This window comes from Ictidomys tridecemlineatus, chromosome 3, assembly GCF_052094955.1.
Source record: "Ictidomys tridecemlineatus isolate mIctTri1 chromosome 3, mIctTri1.hap1, whole genome shotgun sequence".
In the NCBI taxonomy this organism is placed as follows: domain Eukaryota; kingdom Metazoa; phylum Chordata; class Mammalia; order Rodentia; family Sciuridae; genus Ictidomys; species Ictidomys tridecemlineatus.
Genome location: NC_135479.1, coordinates 111,486,131 through 111,503,424, shown reverse-complemented (window position 1 = coordinate 111,503,424; position 17,294 = coordinate 111,486,131).

The following is a 17,294-nucleotide window of genomic DNA, read 5'->3' as shown; positions in this document are numbered from 1 at the left end:
GTAGTTTCACTCAGAGGATGCAAGTTGGTTCAAGATAGTGGTATAGGCAATAAATAGTATTCTGAACAGGTCTCCAGCATCTCAGGAAACAGTTGCAAGAATTGAAAAATGGGAATACAGCAAATTTTAAAAGCTTCTGCAAAACAAAAGGAACAATCAACAAAGTAAAGAGACAGACTACAGAATGGGAGAAAATCTTTGCTAGCTTTCATCTGATAGAGGATTAATATCCAAAGTACATAAAGAACTCAGAAATGTTAAAAGAAAAAAAGAAAAGAAAAATGAGTAATGCAACCAATAAATGGGCAAAGGAGCTGAGCATAGGTTTCTCAAAAGAAGTACAAATGGCCAAGAATTCATGAAAAAAAAAATGCTCAACATCTTTAATCATAGGGCAATGCAAATTAGAACCACATTGAGATTCTATTGCACTCCAGTCAGAATATTGTAAAAAAATAATAACAATAACAACAAATGCTAGTAATGTTGCTTGAGAAAGTAACCATATATACTGCTGTTAGGAATGTAAATTAGTATAGACCTATATTCCACGTTATGAAGATTTCTCAATAAACTAAAAATAGACTATATGACCCAACTATTCCACTTCAGGGTACAAACCTGAGGGAATGAGCATACAATAGAGATACCTGCTGACCTATATTCATAGGGATACTGTTCACAATTGGCAAGCTATGGTATCATCTTGGATACCCATCAACAGATGAAGAGATTAAAAAAAATGGTAAATATAAAAAATGGAGTATTATTTCAGCCATGAAAAGAAATAAAATCATGTGATTTGCAGCAAAATGGATGGAATTGAAAGTCATCATGTTAAGCAAAATAAGTCAAACTAAGACAAGTCTTTTGGCCGGGGATGGTGGCTCATACCTGTAATCCCAGTAACTCGGGAGGCTGAGACATAAGGATCATGAGTTCAAAGCCAGCCTCAGCAAAAGCAAGGTGCTAAGCAACTCAGACTCTGTCTCTAATGCCCCTGAGTTCCAATCCTGTACCGCACCCCCCTAACAGACAAGTATTTGTATTTCATATTCTCTTTATTAGGTAGGTGGCAATAAAGTGGGGGAAATGACTTGAAAGTAGATGGAGAGCTATCAGGGCAAGGGGAAAAGGCCAGAGGGAAGTGGTAAGAGATGGCAATAGGAAAAGTGGAGATGGTCTAAGCTTGTTACATTATCAAAATGTCACAATGAATTCATTATTATAGATAATTAATATACGTAAATAAATATAATTTTAAAAGCTAATGGGAAGTTATAATCATGGATTAACAATAAAATTACTATATTCAAGTGACATTTAGACAAATATACATGTAATTTTAAAAATCATAAGTGGGTAAGAAAACATAAAATATAACAATCTCATCTGAATATCTAGGAGCAGAAATAAAAACTTCTGAATTACTTTAAAAACAATGACAAAAATTTGTTTTGAAACCAGGCACAGTGGCACATGCCTGTAATCCCAGCAGCTGGGGAGGTTGAGGCAGGATTATGAGTTCAAAGCCAGTCTCAGCAACTTATTTAGGCACTAAGAAACTCAATGAGACCCTTTCTTTAATAAAATACAAAAATAGGCTGGGGATGTGACTCAATGGATGAGTTCCCCTGTGTTAAAATTCCAGTACAAATATGTATATATATATATATATATATGAATTGTTTAGAAACAATTTTAAGAATGCATGTATTATGACTTAAAATCCTTTTAACTAATCACCAAGAGTAAATGCTGATGAATAACAACCTTGTATTATTAAAAAATATGCCTAAAATGAACAAAAATAAATTTAGAGATAATACCAATAATACAGAAAGACAATTTTTAAAGCGTTTTTTAACCTTTATTTAATTTATTTATTTTTATGTGGTGCTGAGGATTGAACTCAATGTCTCACATGTGCTAGGCAAGCACTCTACTACTGAGTCACAACCCTAGGCCCCTGGAGACAATTTTTGAAGTTCCTGTTATTAGAATATTCCTCAGCACCACATAAACATAAAGATATTGTGTTCAACTACAACTACAGATCTCTTCAATCTTCTTGGTTAGTTGCAATCAGCACAAAATATTGTTATGAAATCTATAAATTCAGTTTTTTATTATTTTAGGACTTTTCCACTTACTTGGGTAATAGAGTCAACTAAGAAAGCCATTTCCCTGTCTTTCATCAGTTCAGGGGAACTGGATCTGGTTGTCATGGAGTTCATAGAAGAGGATAATGGATTTAACTGGAGAGTCATTACGTATGGCATCACATAAAATGTAAAATTGCCAGTGGCATATCAGCTAACATTGTCCATAAAAATCTCACATAAAATCTCACACGTGGAAATGACAATTTCTTGTAAAGCACAAAGTCGACTTTATAAATGATGAAGCTGAGTGATGCCTGGCCACTCATTTATGTCCTATCAAATGTCCAGAGACAGGATTCAATAATTACTATATCCTCACCATGTCCATATCAGAAATGGCTTTGGAATATTTCATTCTCATGTGAAATATGGACTCTTCCTCTGAACTGCTGGGCCAAATTGCTAATGCCTGCATTAAACATTCTATCTCTGTTTAGAAACAAATTATTTTTGACACATATTCTTTCAAAAATTGCTTTCCTGAAAGCTCAGGTTCACCAAAGATAAAAGCAACTAACCAACCATCCAAAACAGGCAAATAAACAGAAGGTATTTTCAAGCCATTCTCTCATAATTAGCTCTATGACTTGAGCTAGAAAACAATGTCCAGATAACCCAATCATGTCAAATCATGCCCATGATTCACTCAAAGCAGTGGTCAAATCTAAACACAAGTCTACCCAAGTTCAAAAATGTAAAGATACAGGTTTTAAAATAATGATCATTTTCTATATAATTAATGATATCTTTCACAGAGACAAATGAATTGACCTTAAGAATAAGCATCCTGGCCTGGGGTTGTGGCTCAGCAGTAGAGTACTCACCTTGCACATGCAAGGTGGGTTCCATCCTGAGCATCACATAAAAATAAATAAATAAAACAAAAGTACTGTGTCCAACTACAACTAAAATAAAATAAATATTAAAAAAGAATAAGCATTTTATTATTTATTCAGCCTTTAATCATTAAAATTACTTAGGCTTATTGACACAATTTTAATATTGATCAATCTCTTAAATTCAGAAACTCTTAAGAATATATCCTTAACAAGAACATTTTCTTCAGAAGGAAGAATGAAGATGTATCAATTTTAGTTGTTATTATTATTTCTGTTGAAAATAATAAAACTGTGTGATGTAATAATTAAAGGGATTGAAACATGTAACTCATCACAACAGAATATTACACAGATTAAAAGCAGATGAATTCTAATTCATTATTTCATATCTGTTCCATAGAGTACAGTAGCTACAGTCTAAAATTAGGGATGTGTGTATAACTCAAGGTAACATGCATTCTTGCTGAAATCTGAAGGTTAGGGTGCACCAAAACCAATCATTCTTTATACATCAAGAACCAAACTTGGGCCTGGCATTGTGGCTCAGTGGTAGAGCACTCGCCTAGTGAGTGAGGGGCCCTGGGTTTGATCCTCAGCACCACATAAACATAAAGATATTGTGTTCAACTACAACTAAAAAATAAATAATTTTTTAAAAGACCCAAACTAGAGATAATTTTTTAAAAGCAACTGTGGATGAATGGGGGGGAAAAGGTACATTCATACATTGCTGGTGGGACTGCAAATTGGTATAGCCAATATAGAAAGCAGTATGGAGATTCCTTGGGAATGGAACCAACATTTGACCCAGCTATCCCTTTCCTTGGTCTATACCCAAAGGACTTAAACTCAGCATACTGCAGGGACACAGTCACATCAATGTTTATAGCAGCACAATTCACAATAGCTAAATGTGGAACCAAACTAGATGCCCTTCAATAGATGAATGGATAAAACAATATGGCATATATACACAAAATGGAATATTACTCAGCAATAAAAGAGAATAAAATCGTGGCATTTGCAGGTAAATGGGTAGTGTTGAAAAAGATAATGCTAAGTGAAATTAGCTAATGCCCAAAAAACAAATGCCGAATGTTTTCTCTGATATAAGGAGGCTTATTCATAGTGGGGTAGGGATGGGGAACATGGGAGGAATAGATGAACTCTAGATAGGGCAGAGGGGTGGGAGGGAGAAGGCTGGGGCAGGGGATTAGCAAGGATGGTGAAATGTGATGGACATCATTATCCAAAGTACACTCATGAAGACACAAATTGGTGCCAACATACTTATATACAACCATAGATATGAAAAATTGTGCTGTATATGTGTAATAAGAATTGTAATACATTCTGCTGTCATTTATTTTTCAAAAATTCATTTAAAATAATAAAAAGCAACTGTGGATATCTAGGCAAAAAACCTGGATATATTAGGGGTTCTTCTCAACCTCAGAGAAAGAAAAATTTTTAAAAAAAGAAGTCATATAGTATAGGGTAAATCTAACAGAGGTGTGCCACAAAACCTAAGTATCAGAGTATTAATTACTACTGCAGCTCACTAGTTTTACATTGATCTACAGTTCTTTTAACTGTAAATTAAAATTTCTACCATGATTTTTTTTTAAGAAAGAGTTAGAGAGAGAGAGAGAGAGAGAATTTTTTAATATTTATTTTCTAGTTTTCAGCAGACACAACATCTTTGTTTGTATGTGATGCTGAGGATTGAACCGGGTGGCATGCATGCCAGGCGAGCACGCTACCACTTGAGCCACATCCCTAGCCCTACCATGATGTTCTTAATGTTTCCTTAACTCTGTAACATTTTAAAAAATAGTAATAAAAGAAAATATCTTGAGAGTGGATATTTATTTTTAAATTTAAATTTCAAAATTCTGTTTGGCATATATATCATATAGGACTCTATTTTGCATGTTGTGATATTTGAAGAAAAAAGTAAAAAATATGCCCAATAGTAGGTGTTAATAGTCACCATTACTAGATTAGATGGAAGTAATATTGAATATTCTAACTAAGAATGAGGAGTTGGATCAAAATATAATTCTTATTTTTCTGGTTGCCTCCAAAATTCTAGTCAATATGAGTATATATCTTTATGTTTTATCTAAGTGTCATTCATGAAATATAAATGTAAATAAAGTACTATTTCAATTGCATTTTTTGTATTATTTACCTTGAGGTTTATTGTGTCAGATAATGCAACAGAAAAAGGAAGAGAGATTGGATTTGGAAATCAAAACTAAAAATATGATGTTTTCTTATTTTAATTGTTAGATCAAGGTCACAGTAAGAGTATAAAGCAGAAGAGAGATGAGTACTTCATTTTAAAGGAGTTTAAATAGTGAAACAGTAGAACTGTTAAACTTTAGGTCAATGGATTAAGACTAACATGTTTTATGATGATTTAAATCAAGTGTAAAATAATTTTTAATTAAAATGTTATTTTCATATTTAACATTTATCTACTCTTGCTTTAGTGATTACATTTTAATTGACCATTCAATATTTTGAGTACGTGGGCATTTAATGTTTTACATATGTTGATTTGATTTAATTACAGAAGCAAAGTTAAAATTTTCTATACTAATTGGAAAGTAAAAGGTGTTTTGTATATTATATATAAGGTCAAAACATGCTTGGTATATAAAACTCAAATCACTGGGAAGAAAATCAATCTCTTGGAGGCAAGATAACTTATAGAGTTCTCTAATTAGAGGATTTTGCTCTTTACACTAAAGCTCGTTTCTGTAAAGCCTGCAAAATGTTATAAGACATAATAATGTCTACTCAATGGATTGGGAAATTTTTAGAACATGAGTTGACTGAATATACTTGTAACAAAAGATAATCAAAAATGTCTCATGCCTTTGGCAGAATTCATATACAGGGTATAATGTCACATAATAATGATATATTTTTAATTTGAACACAAAAATATAGGTCACCTCTTAAATTTTAATTTACATCAATATTATGTGGGAATCTTATAGAAAATAGAGTTCCTCTATCCTTATGGAGAGAATCACAATCTCTTTGTAAAATCTCTACTGTAGATTAACTTCATAAGTTTATTGCACAAACTATATGGCTATTCAAATGAATACCCAGTCCCCTACTATACTCTCAATATTAGTTCTATTTGCTACTCTTATTATTATTAACTGTTTTCTTCTCTAAAGTTGAGAGTCAAATATTTACTTATTTTCAATTATGCTTTAATGGTAATAGTAAAGGAAAAGATCTCAGAATCAGTAATACTTTTTAAAATATATATTACTACTATGTTTTTATTTTTCTAAGTAACTTCATGTCACACATAGATTTTTCAAAAAAAAATGTAGACCTCCACAATTTGATGCATTTTTTGAAATTAGCAATGGTCATCAACTTCTAGATAGTTCATTTGCATACTTAAAATTTAAAGCAAGAGCATGATTTGTCTAGGTTTATATTATTAGCTACTTCTGAAAGGCATTAGAAACATAATTCCGTAAGGATTTCAGAATTTGCTAAAATGTTCTATTGAAAATCTTCATTTTTCTTTGTTTATTAAATTTTTAGAGCAAAAATTACTCATTATTTTCACTCTCACATGTCAAGTTAAATTATGTTTTATTTTATTTCATTATAGAACAATATTTTCTCATAAGATCTCTATGACTTAACAACTGAGGATAGCTTGATGAAAATTATTTCTCTTACTTTTCAAAAGTGTTCTTTATCCAGCATCTTTAAATAGTTAGAAAATTGCTATATGGATTATTCATTTTTTCTTAAACTGACATTTCAATGACTGGATATGCTGTGCTTTCTTCAAATGCTTAGGATACTGTCAGCAAAATCTGTTAAGTCTTCAATTAATAGAATGAGAAAGTCATTTCAATCAAATTGTAAATATCTAAATAACAACAACGCAGCTGTCTTCTACAACCAAGACCAAATTTTTCTTTGACTTGGAATTCATTTATCATGTTTATCTATCTTGTTTCATTTAAAAAAAAATTCTATCTACGTATCTAATTTCTTTTGTCTTGTAAGAAATGTGAAATAGGAAAGCATAAATTTGGGGTCAACCTCTGAAGTATCAATACCTAGCACTAAGTTATATAGTCACATTAGTCACTATCAGCGAAGTGAAGCCACAAACCCTTTCACAGTGTTCCAAGGAACTTCCTTCCCTGACTCCTCTACCATTTTAAAACTGAAAAACGAAAGTAACGTTTACTAATTATTCTCTTAGCAAATGGTCTACTTCATACTTTGCTCAATTATATCATAAAACAGAATCACATAGCACAGGAGACATTAGAGCATGGGAAATTTATAGAGGCAATGGATTTCATAAAACTTAGAGGTGACTGAGGTCTTACCCTGTTAACTGATTCTTAAGCCCTAGTACTTCTAGTTCATTGAGTTATTGATTCTTGCATGTTCATTTTCTTTACTAGTCCTCATATAACTTTGGGTACTGTAATCTGAGTCAAGTTTTATTTAGAGATAGTCCTCTAATATAATATGTCCGAAAGGCACCCAAGTACTGAGCAAACAAAGTTTTGTTATTCTTGTTTCCCCTTTAGACTGCTCTCAGTGCTCACCATCTGATCTGTCTTTGCTTTTGACACATCTGGACTGAAAGTTTCTCCCAGGCGGCTCTTCATTAATTCCTTCCTCCAAACCACGCCATTTACAAGGAACACACCAATATCAATTAGTCTAGAACTGCTTGTTATTTTTTGACCTTTAAAAAGGCCATATCCTCCCATTTATTTGTTTCAACAATGTACTTGACAATATTTTTTCCTGATGGAGAGTCATGGGTAGATTCTGATTTGATAACTTGGAGTTTTTCCTCTCAGTTTTGTAATTCAATGAACTTTTGAAAATTCCAATTTGCTGAATATGTGTAAATGCTTCTTGACTTGAGAAACTATTTATAGATCCACTTTTTAATTTTATACTGAAATACAGTGATGCTTGAAAACCATCTTGAAAATTATTAAATCTGCCCAATTGCTTTCAAAACAATTTGTGCTGCATGCTTTCTCCTTTCACATTAGGACCTTCACTCTCCCTGGTATTTTCTACACAAACTGCTATTTACAAGGCTTAGAAAACTACAGATTTGAAAGGTAAGTTGCTTCATAATCAGAGGTGAAAATTTTATTCTTCCATATCTTTTTGATTGCAAATTACATTGATATTGTACTTATGGCAAAAAATAAAGTTCAGAAATGTTAAACATTGAAAACTTTCACCTAGCTTTTACTGACAGAAAAAAAGCTGGATAATGTATTACACTGCAGGGATATAAGCTTTTTTTTGTATCAATTTCAACCATATAAAACTTATATAAGTATAAAATAATAAGTCAAAATTACCCAATATCAGTAATTTCATATGACTCAAACAATACGACATATATTCTAATTATGTCAATCCCTCTGTCCCTCTATAACTTCTTAACATGAGGTTGGATTGGGCTTACCCAAATTATCTTCATCAGACTAATATCACATCATATTTCAGGCTCCAAACATACTCAAAGGAAAGTGACTTATTGAAGAGCCAGAGCCATTAGAGTCATACTTGGAATTTGATCTACATCAGGCACTTGACCATGTATACGCTGAAAAGTGATAAAATGACCTTCAATCCTATATCTTTGTCCTCTTCTCAGATGACAATATCATTATCAGAGTTACCAAAAGCAGAATTAAGGTGACAAAGTCTGATGATTTCCTCTCTTCCTATTTCAGCCAAGCCTTTACTAAGTCCTACATGCTTATTAGATATTTCTGAATCCAACCATTTTCTATTCATTGTCATTGTGTTCATTTATCTGATCATTTATCTGCCCCATTGTATTACTTTATGTCTATGTGGCTGTCAGAATATTTATCAAGTACACAAAATTAAGCATGGTACTTCCCTACTACAAGTAACATAACAGGATGCCTTTTAAAAGCAATGAAACAAGTAAGAGCCAATATCATTTTCAAAATGCTTCTATCTTTGTAATCCCTTCCCTTCATTCTTAGAGTCCTACAGATTCATGGCTCGACAATTCTACACAAATTTCAGACTTCTCAGATCTCTACATAGCCTCCACGATTTGTTACTTGCCCCTATCTTCATTGTCTGCTACACCACTTATGATATTTAGCAATTGAAAAGTGCTTGTAGTTTCCAGAAACACCATTATGTTCAGAGGCTGCACTACAACTTGCTGTGTTTGCTTTCTTAGAATGCACTTGGCTACCATCTTGCCTTATGTCATTACCACTCATTTGAGAGTATTTTCCTTTCATACCAACTTCCCTAGATAAATCTTCATTGCTTTCAATAGAGCAAACTATGTCCTTCTTGTCCATAATTTTCATTTTAGACTGTTGTTTACCTAGACTTTTAGAATGCTAATTTATATTCTATTTACATATTAGTCTCAGTGATGTCAAAATCCTCACCTACCCTCATTGATTCCCTCTATTCATGCCTTTGAGTAATCTTCTTCCCCCTAGTTTATTGCTGCAAATATTTCCAGAAATATAGACCTCAGTTCTTATAAACTCCAGTTTCTTTACCCTCTTGATCCTAGACATTTGTATTAAATGATCCTCTTTCTGGTAAAAATTGTACAACACAGAATTTGGAATTTTTCTAGGATCATTAGATAATAATATTAGTTTACTCTCATCTCTTCATTTTAGTATAATTAACAGGCAAGTTTCCCAAGGAATGGATTAATTATTTCATTTCCCCAAGCATTTCATTTCAAATCCTGGTTATTTCTGCCACAATCCTGCCTACCTTGAATATGTATTTACAACTCTTGAGTGAAAGTTACCTTGTTTAAAATTAGTTAGCTAGTATAAAAGAAGCAATTGCAACTATGTATGCACTTCTATAATAGTGATCTGAGTTAAATTATCTTGAGTGAATCATTAAAATGGAAGCCAATGCCATCTCCCAGATAAGGAGGGATTTCACATTGACACCATGTTGATGCCAAACTCCATGCTAAGACTCAATATTCATTTTCTCTCTAAGCATACCTAAACAGTTTTAGAAAATGCTGTTCAACAGGAAGGAAGAGCATGAGGAAAAGACTACCAGTAAACTAAGACGAATGGGGGGAGAGAAAGGAAGAGAGAAGGGAAAACATATGGAAATGGTAGGAGACCTTCAGTGATACACAAAATTATAAGAGGTTATGAGGGGCAAGGGGGTGGGGGGAAAAAAAGGGGAGAGAATTGAACAACAGCAGAGGAGGTAGAGAGGGAAGATGGGAGGGGAGGGGAGGGGAGGGGGGATAGTAGGGGATAGGAAAGGTAGCAGAATACAACAGTCACTAATATGCCATTATGTAAAAATGTGAGTATGTAACAGAAGTGAGTCTGTATTATGTATTTGGGGAGTTCAAAACCCAATTGAGTCGAACGTATGAAAGATTATATGTCTTGAGCTCTGTAATGTTTTGAACAATCAATAAAAAAAAAAAGAAAATGCTGTTCAAGGTTTTCTCTGTTTATTTTTCTACTTTCCTATTATGACCTTCAGATTAATAGAATTTCAATAGTGTTTTGATGAAAACTTATGCTGTTATATATTCTAAGGAGAACATGTCATACTTAACTTACCAAATTAGAATTCTATGCAATAGGTGAATGTAGACTTCTAAAAATTTTTTTTGAATTCCACTAAATCCAGGCCTTCTCTATTTCCCCCTTGCAACACCAAAGAAAGCCAATAAAATAGTAAATGAAACATCGGTCCAATATTGAATTGCTCTAGATAAAAGAGCAAGATACAACATGTCTCCAATATGTTACAAGAATTAAATTAGCTTTAGCTTTTTATATATGACATTTTCTTTTGTCAAAAGTTGTTTATTATTAAACACTTAGCATCTATCCTTGAATTCATGGAGCATAAACTGTTTGTAATAAACTCAAATAGCAATGTCCCTATGAATTTAACTAAATTTTACATAGTTTTCTTCCTAAGGGCATATTTCTGACCTCCTTTTTTTTCTGTATATACTTTTGAAAACTTACTCTGGTATTTTTTTTTCTTTCTCTCTTAGTTTGAAAGATAGAAAAATCTTCTTCCAGTCTATCAGCAGATTTAAAACTCAGGAAAGTTTTTTTTTTTTTTTTTCCCACCAGGACATGGGAGCCATCTCTTTGAAATATAATTATCAAGAATAATTAATTGGCCTGGGCATATAGCTTAGTGGTATAGCACTTACCTAGCATATGAAAGGCCCCAGGTTTGATCCTAAAAGGAAGAAGAAGAGGAGGAGGGGGAAAAGGAGGAGAAGGAAGAGAAGGAGGGAAAAGAGAAGGAAGAGGGGGAGAAGAAGGAGGAGAGATCGTCTATTCCAAGTCTCTATGTGAAAAAAGGAGCCTGATTTCTATGAGCCACAATTAGCAAATATACATACCCTGGTCACATTGATCAAACTTCCTACAATATTGTCTACACTTTTATATCATCTGCTCTGATGTTTAAAAAGTATTATTTTTAAACAACTTTTGCTTCAAAAGAATTAATTTGAATCTTTCCCCATTGCTATAGTCTCAAAGTAATGTCTTACTTTCCTATTTAATTGCATCCAGTACATTTTTCTTTGACAATATCCATAGCTCATTATCAACTTCTTAACATGAACTAAAATAGAGTTTCTACTAGGTGACAAGAAATAGTAAGAAATCTTGGCCATCCATGAAATAGCTATCTGCCAATTGATTCAGTGTCTGATTTTATATAGATGACTATATCTGAAACATTTTGTTCAATTTTCATATCCGTTAACAATGATTTTGCTTCAATTTATATTATTAAATATAATTATCTATTTTGATTCCATATTCTGACATTATTAGAGTTGGTAATGCTACAAAGTGCTTGCTGAAGCGGAGTCCCAGAAGGGCTATGTAAAAGAGTTAAAATGAAATTCAGTTAATATATGAATGTAGTCAGCATAAAAGTTTTACCTAGACAATTAGCTTTCAGAATACATATCACAAGAAAAACATAATGGATCTATTATCTTTTATTCTAGATATTAGCCTAATTTTTTTCTTTGGCCAGAAAGGAAAAAAAAAAATTTGCTTTTAGAAATAGAAATCTTTAGCATTTACAAGGCCATGGGTTCAATTCCTAGCACCAAAAGGAATGACAGAAAGAAAGGAAGGAAGGAAGGAAGAAAAGAAGGAAGGAAGGAAGGAAGGAAGGAAGGAAGGAAGGAAGGAAGGAAGGAAGGAAGAAAATTATTCTCTTCATTAACTTCTAAGAGAAAATAATTAACATATACTATTTGCCAAAAAAAAAAAAGCCTAGTCTAGGTCATACGTAATACAACCTTAGTGTTCCTTCACCTAGATAATTCAGAAAATATTCAGTTGAGTTGATATAAAATGATTTGATGCCTAAAATAATAATTTCTTTAATACTCAAAACTTTTTTATTATCCTTTTTAGAACTATGAATGAAAACACAAATACAATCAAATTTTAGATTATACTTAAAATAATCTAAAATATTTAGATGAGGGCACTGTATGAGTTTCATTGTTCATTTCCATGCATGTAGAATTTGACAGAGTATATTATTGAAGAACTTCAAGCAAAACTAGAGAATATAAAACTCATGAACTAAATATATTGTACTTCCTAGTAGCACTAGATAGCTATTCTTTCAAGGAGAGAATAAAGGAGGATTACATAAAGGAGGAGATTATAATGTCACCAGAGAAAAGATGTCTCTGGAGAAGAGTCAGAGGATCTTGGAAAGAAAGTGGAAATAGAATCAGGAATAGTGGGATTTTTGTCTCACATATAGGAAAATAACTTTAGCATGCCCCATCACAGGCATAGACAAGAGACTTATTTAGGACAGCAGATATATAATCAAAGGAGAATGCAGGCTATCTCAAAAGAGAGACACCTTTTGGGTTAGAGCAAGGAATACACATTCAAGAGAGAATGTGAGCTGTCTCATGAATGAGAAATGTTATTTGGTGGTTCCCTGCTCTTTTATAACGAAAACTTGGTGAGGCGTGGGTATGGGAAGAAAGTATGTAGGAATGATATCAGTCTGGTCATCTCAAGAGGGTTTATGGTGATCTGGTCCATCTCAAGATCTTCAGGCTAATGTGGCCTTCTTTATCAGATCAATGATAATGCTGAATGTACCTCTAAATTATAGATTTCTCAAAATATAGTAACCCGCCAGGCACGGTAATGCATGTACATAATCCCAGTGGCTTCAGACCCTGAAGCAGGAGGATTGCAAGTTCAAAGCCAGACTCAGCAACTTAGAGAGACCCTAAGCAACTTAGTGAGAAGCTGTCTCTAAAGAAAATACAAAAAAAAAAAAAAAAATGGCTGGGGCTGGGCATGTGGCTCAGTGGTTAAGCACCCTTGGGTTCAGTGCTAAAAAATATAGTAACTCCATTTGATTAATCTACTGGGAGTTTAATTAACAGTGCTGAAGGTGATTATCATGAACAAATGAATTTCAGGTTAGCTTTAAGATTTACGGATGTCCTAGAAATTTGGGGGTTAAAGACTAGGAGAGTAACTGGCTTGTAAATGACAATTCTGGAAAAGTATGCAGAGTCCTGAAATAAATTCTTACTTCTTTGTCCTCCTTTAGGTCTCCTTGCTACCTATTTTTTTTCCATCCTACCCCTACTAAAATAAAAGAAAATCTCAGGAACAATTTATGTCAGCAAATAATAGTTATTCCTAGATGCAAGGGTGATATCTGAATATTATTTGACTTTGATGTTCTCAATTGTCCTGCTTTATTATATATTACTCCCTTATTCATTTTGAAAGTAGGATGATTGTTATGGTTTGGCTGTGAGGTGTCTCCCCAAAGCTCATATGTGAGACAACTCAAGAATTTCCAGAGGAGAAATGATTGGGTTGTGAGAGTCTTAAGCTTATTAATATATCAAGGCCCTGATAGGGATTGACTGGTAATTGAAGAGGTAGAATGTAGCTTTGGGGTATATATTTGTATCTGGTAAGAGGAGATGTCTCTCTCTGCTTTCTGGTCATCATGTTAGCTGCTTCCCTCTGCCACATTCTTCTACCATGATGTTTGGCCTTACCTTGAGGCCTAAGAAATGAAACCTGCTGTCTGGGAATTGAGACCTTTGAAACTGTGGACCCCCCCACCCAATAAACTTTTCCTCCTTTACGTTGTTCTGGTTGGATTCTTTAGTCACAGCAGCAAAAAAAGTTGACTAAGGCAAGCATATATTTATATATGCATTGCAGTAAAATTTTAATGACCTCTGAAAAAAGAAGTATGTTTCTGTAATGGGGAGAAGATAACACAGAAGAAAAGTAGAAGGCCAAAGAGAGAAGGAATGGAACTAAAATTAAAAATCTTAAGTCTGGAAAAAAATCTGTTTAATTTATCAAATCAGATTGGAATGTCTAATGGATGTTGTAGCCTGCACTGCACCCTATATGTTTACAGAGACTGCATAATTCTTATTATATTTATCTTCCTCATTTAAGGAGTATGTTTATCCTACTACTTCAGAGAGGTTTTGAATTACAATGTTTATTTTGTTTTTGACCAGTCTCATAAATTTATCTACTAATATTCTAATATTTGCTCTTCCTTCGTGTAGAAAAAATTCTTCTTTTGTACCAAATAAATTAATAATACTCTAGGAAAAAAAGAGTTTCTTTTATTTTTAAGTTAAGTGATTTATCAAAATTTTTGGCATGCTGATTTTCCACATGATTTCACACAATGCAATAAATGGATGACATAGCGGCAAGAATTAGGCCTTTTCAGTTCAAATTGAAAATTTCAAATGAGAAATTTATGGTGCATTCACACACACACACACACACATATCTATATATTTGAAAGTTAACAAAAATTGATTTATAGATATTTAATTTCTTTTATTTTCTTCTGAAATACAATGTAATATAAGTCCATGAGACACTAATGAGGGCAAAAACATATTATTAACATTTATACATGATATAATATGATATATGTGACATATAGGAGTACATGTGTATATGATAATATTGATAATGTAAGTATTATCTAAATATATTTACAGGATAAAAAGTTGAAGATGACACTAAAATATTATAAATCTTTAACAATCAAAAACTGAAAAGGTAACTTTATCTCATGTATGAGTAGAATGGAATATCAGTCTATACAGCGGAAAGTCTCAGTAATATTTATCAATATTATCTGTAATGGTTGTTGATGGTGCTAAGTAGAATAGAGTTTTGATGCATAAGTTATTTAGCTCTCTATAGTTACTGACTCTCTGACAGTATGAAAGCATATTATACTAGAGATGCCTCACTCTTGCTAGTAAATTAATTTGACATAAGGTTAACCAAAGGAAGCAAAATATACAGCGTTTCGATTTCAATGTTTAGAATGTTATTCAAAATTTGCTTATGAATTTTGAGATATGGATAGATAGAAAAACTTGAAGATTTGAAAAGATGAATGCTGCTTTTGTTTCAGCCTGTGCATTTTATTCATATGCCAAGTAGTGACAAAGATTTTTAGAAGAGGGAGGTCTGTAAAATTTAACAAGATAAAAGTTTTTAATAACTTCGGAGGAATGTTGATAAACACAATGCTTTAATTCTTTCAAAACCTTGATTAAAATATTCAGAGTTTTGTGTTTCCAACTGCATAGAGATTTTAAAATTTTGTGTGTAGTTAAGTATAATAATTTTTTCAAATCATCTGTGGCTGTAAATAAAAGACACTTGTGTGATTATTAAAAGATGACTATAATAACTGTGGATTACATTTCTGGAGAGAATTCCTGTAATTATTTAGGACTTAACCTTTAGATTCATTAATGAGTATGTTGATGAAGAATGGTAATTTAGTGGAATAAAATATTATCTGGTACATGATTATGAGCAGTACAAATGTTGACATTCATTTTAGTGAAAATATTTATCAAAGGTATTTGTATATTTTTAAAACAGTATATAAACACAAGTATATATGCATATATTATATATACATGATTTAATATCATGGATTAATTCAGTTAAAATTCATTTTTTGAGCTTTTAAATTTAAAAAATGAGGCTGAGGGGAAGAGCAATTGCCTAGTTTGTGGGAGACAGTGGGACTGATCCCCACAATTAAATAAATAAATAAATTAGAAATTCACATGGTTACCAAAATAAATAAATAAATAAAATATGAAGTTACGGGGCTGGAGTTGTGGCCCAGTGGTACAGCACTGTGTGGCCCATGTGAGGTTTGATCCTCAGTACCACATAAAAATAAATAAAGGTATTGTGTCCATCTATACCTAAAAATATTTTTAAAAATCATGAAGCTACAATTCAATAAATTAGGTACAAAGAAACCATTCATAGACCTAGAACCTAGTTCAAAACAATGAATAGAGACAATTCCCAAAATGCCCTCTTTTGTGTTCTGTCTTCTAGTTCTCACTTATCAGGACACTGACTCCAAATATCAACTGTAATGTTTGTTTGTTCTAAAATTCAGTTTAGCAAATTCAGGGACATCTGGGTAAATTAAGAGTTTTTAAATAGAGAAAATTGAGCTCATAAGTTGAAAAAAAAAAAACAAAAACTCACCCAATATGTAGAAAGAAGTAGATGCCTATATGGACAAAAAAAGGAATCTCAGCTTTTACTTTTCTCTAAGAACCTTAACAAGCAACTCTAGGGAAAACTGGGAAAAATCCTAAGACAGCATTTTTCACGTTGCTGGCTAGAGGTGAAGATTACCAACTGCCTACCCTTTCCCCATCTCTCTCATCTCTTCTAAAGTATCAAAACCCATTTGCTTAAATGTGAAGGACAAGAAAACTATGACCTGTCAACACTGATGATGGAAATCCACTAAGACTGAGAGAAACAGGATGACAAAAAAGTATCTCTACCCTTCAAGGAAATCAGGAATGGCTAGTAGGCCCACAATTTATCTGAGGAAAGACAGTAACAAATATGAAAGCTACTCTTAGAAGACCTAAGCTCTCATGGCTGTCTGAGATGTGAGCAAAACATCACAAAAATGTCATTTCTCTATTTTCTGTTGTTTGGTTCAGTTTTGATCATTTCTATTTATATGAGAGACTAAGCATTTATTTCAGCTTATGAAATGTATTGCTAGAGAGCTACATGTATATTTTTTTATCTTTTTTTGTATTATTCAAATCTTGCACACTTTTTCTAATAAGAATTAAGTAAAAGTAACCGTGAAACAC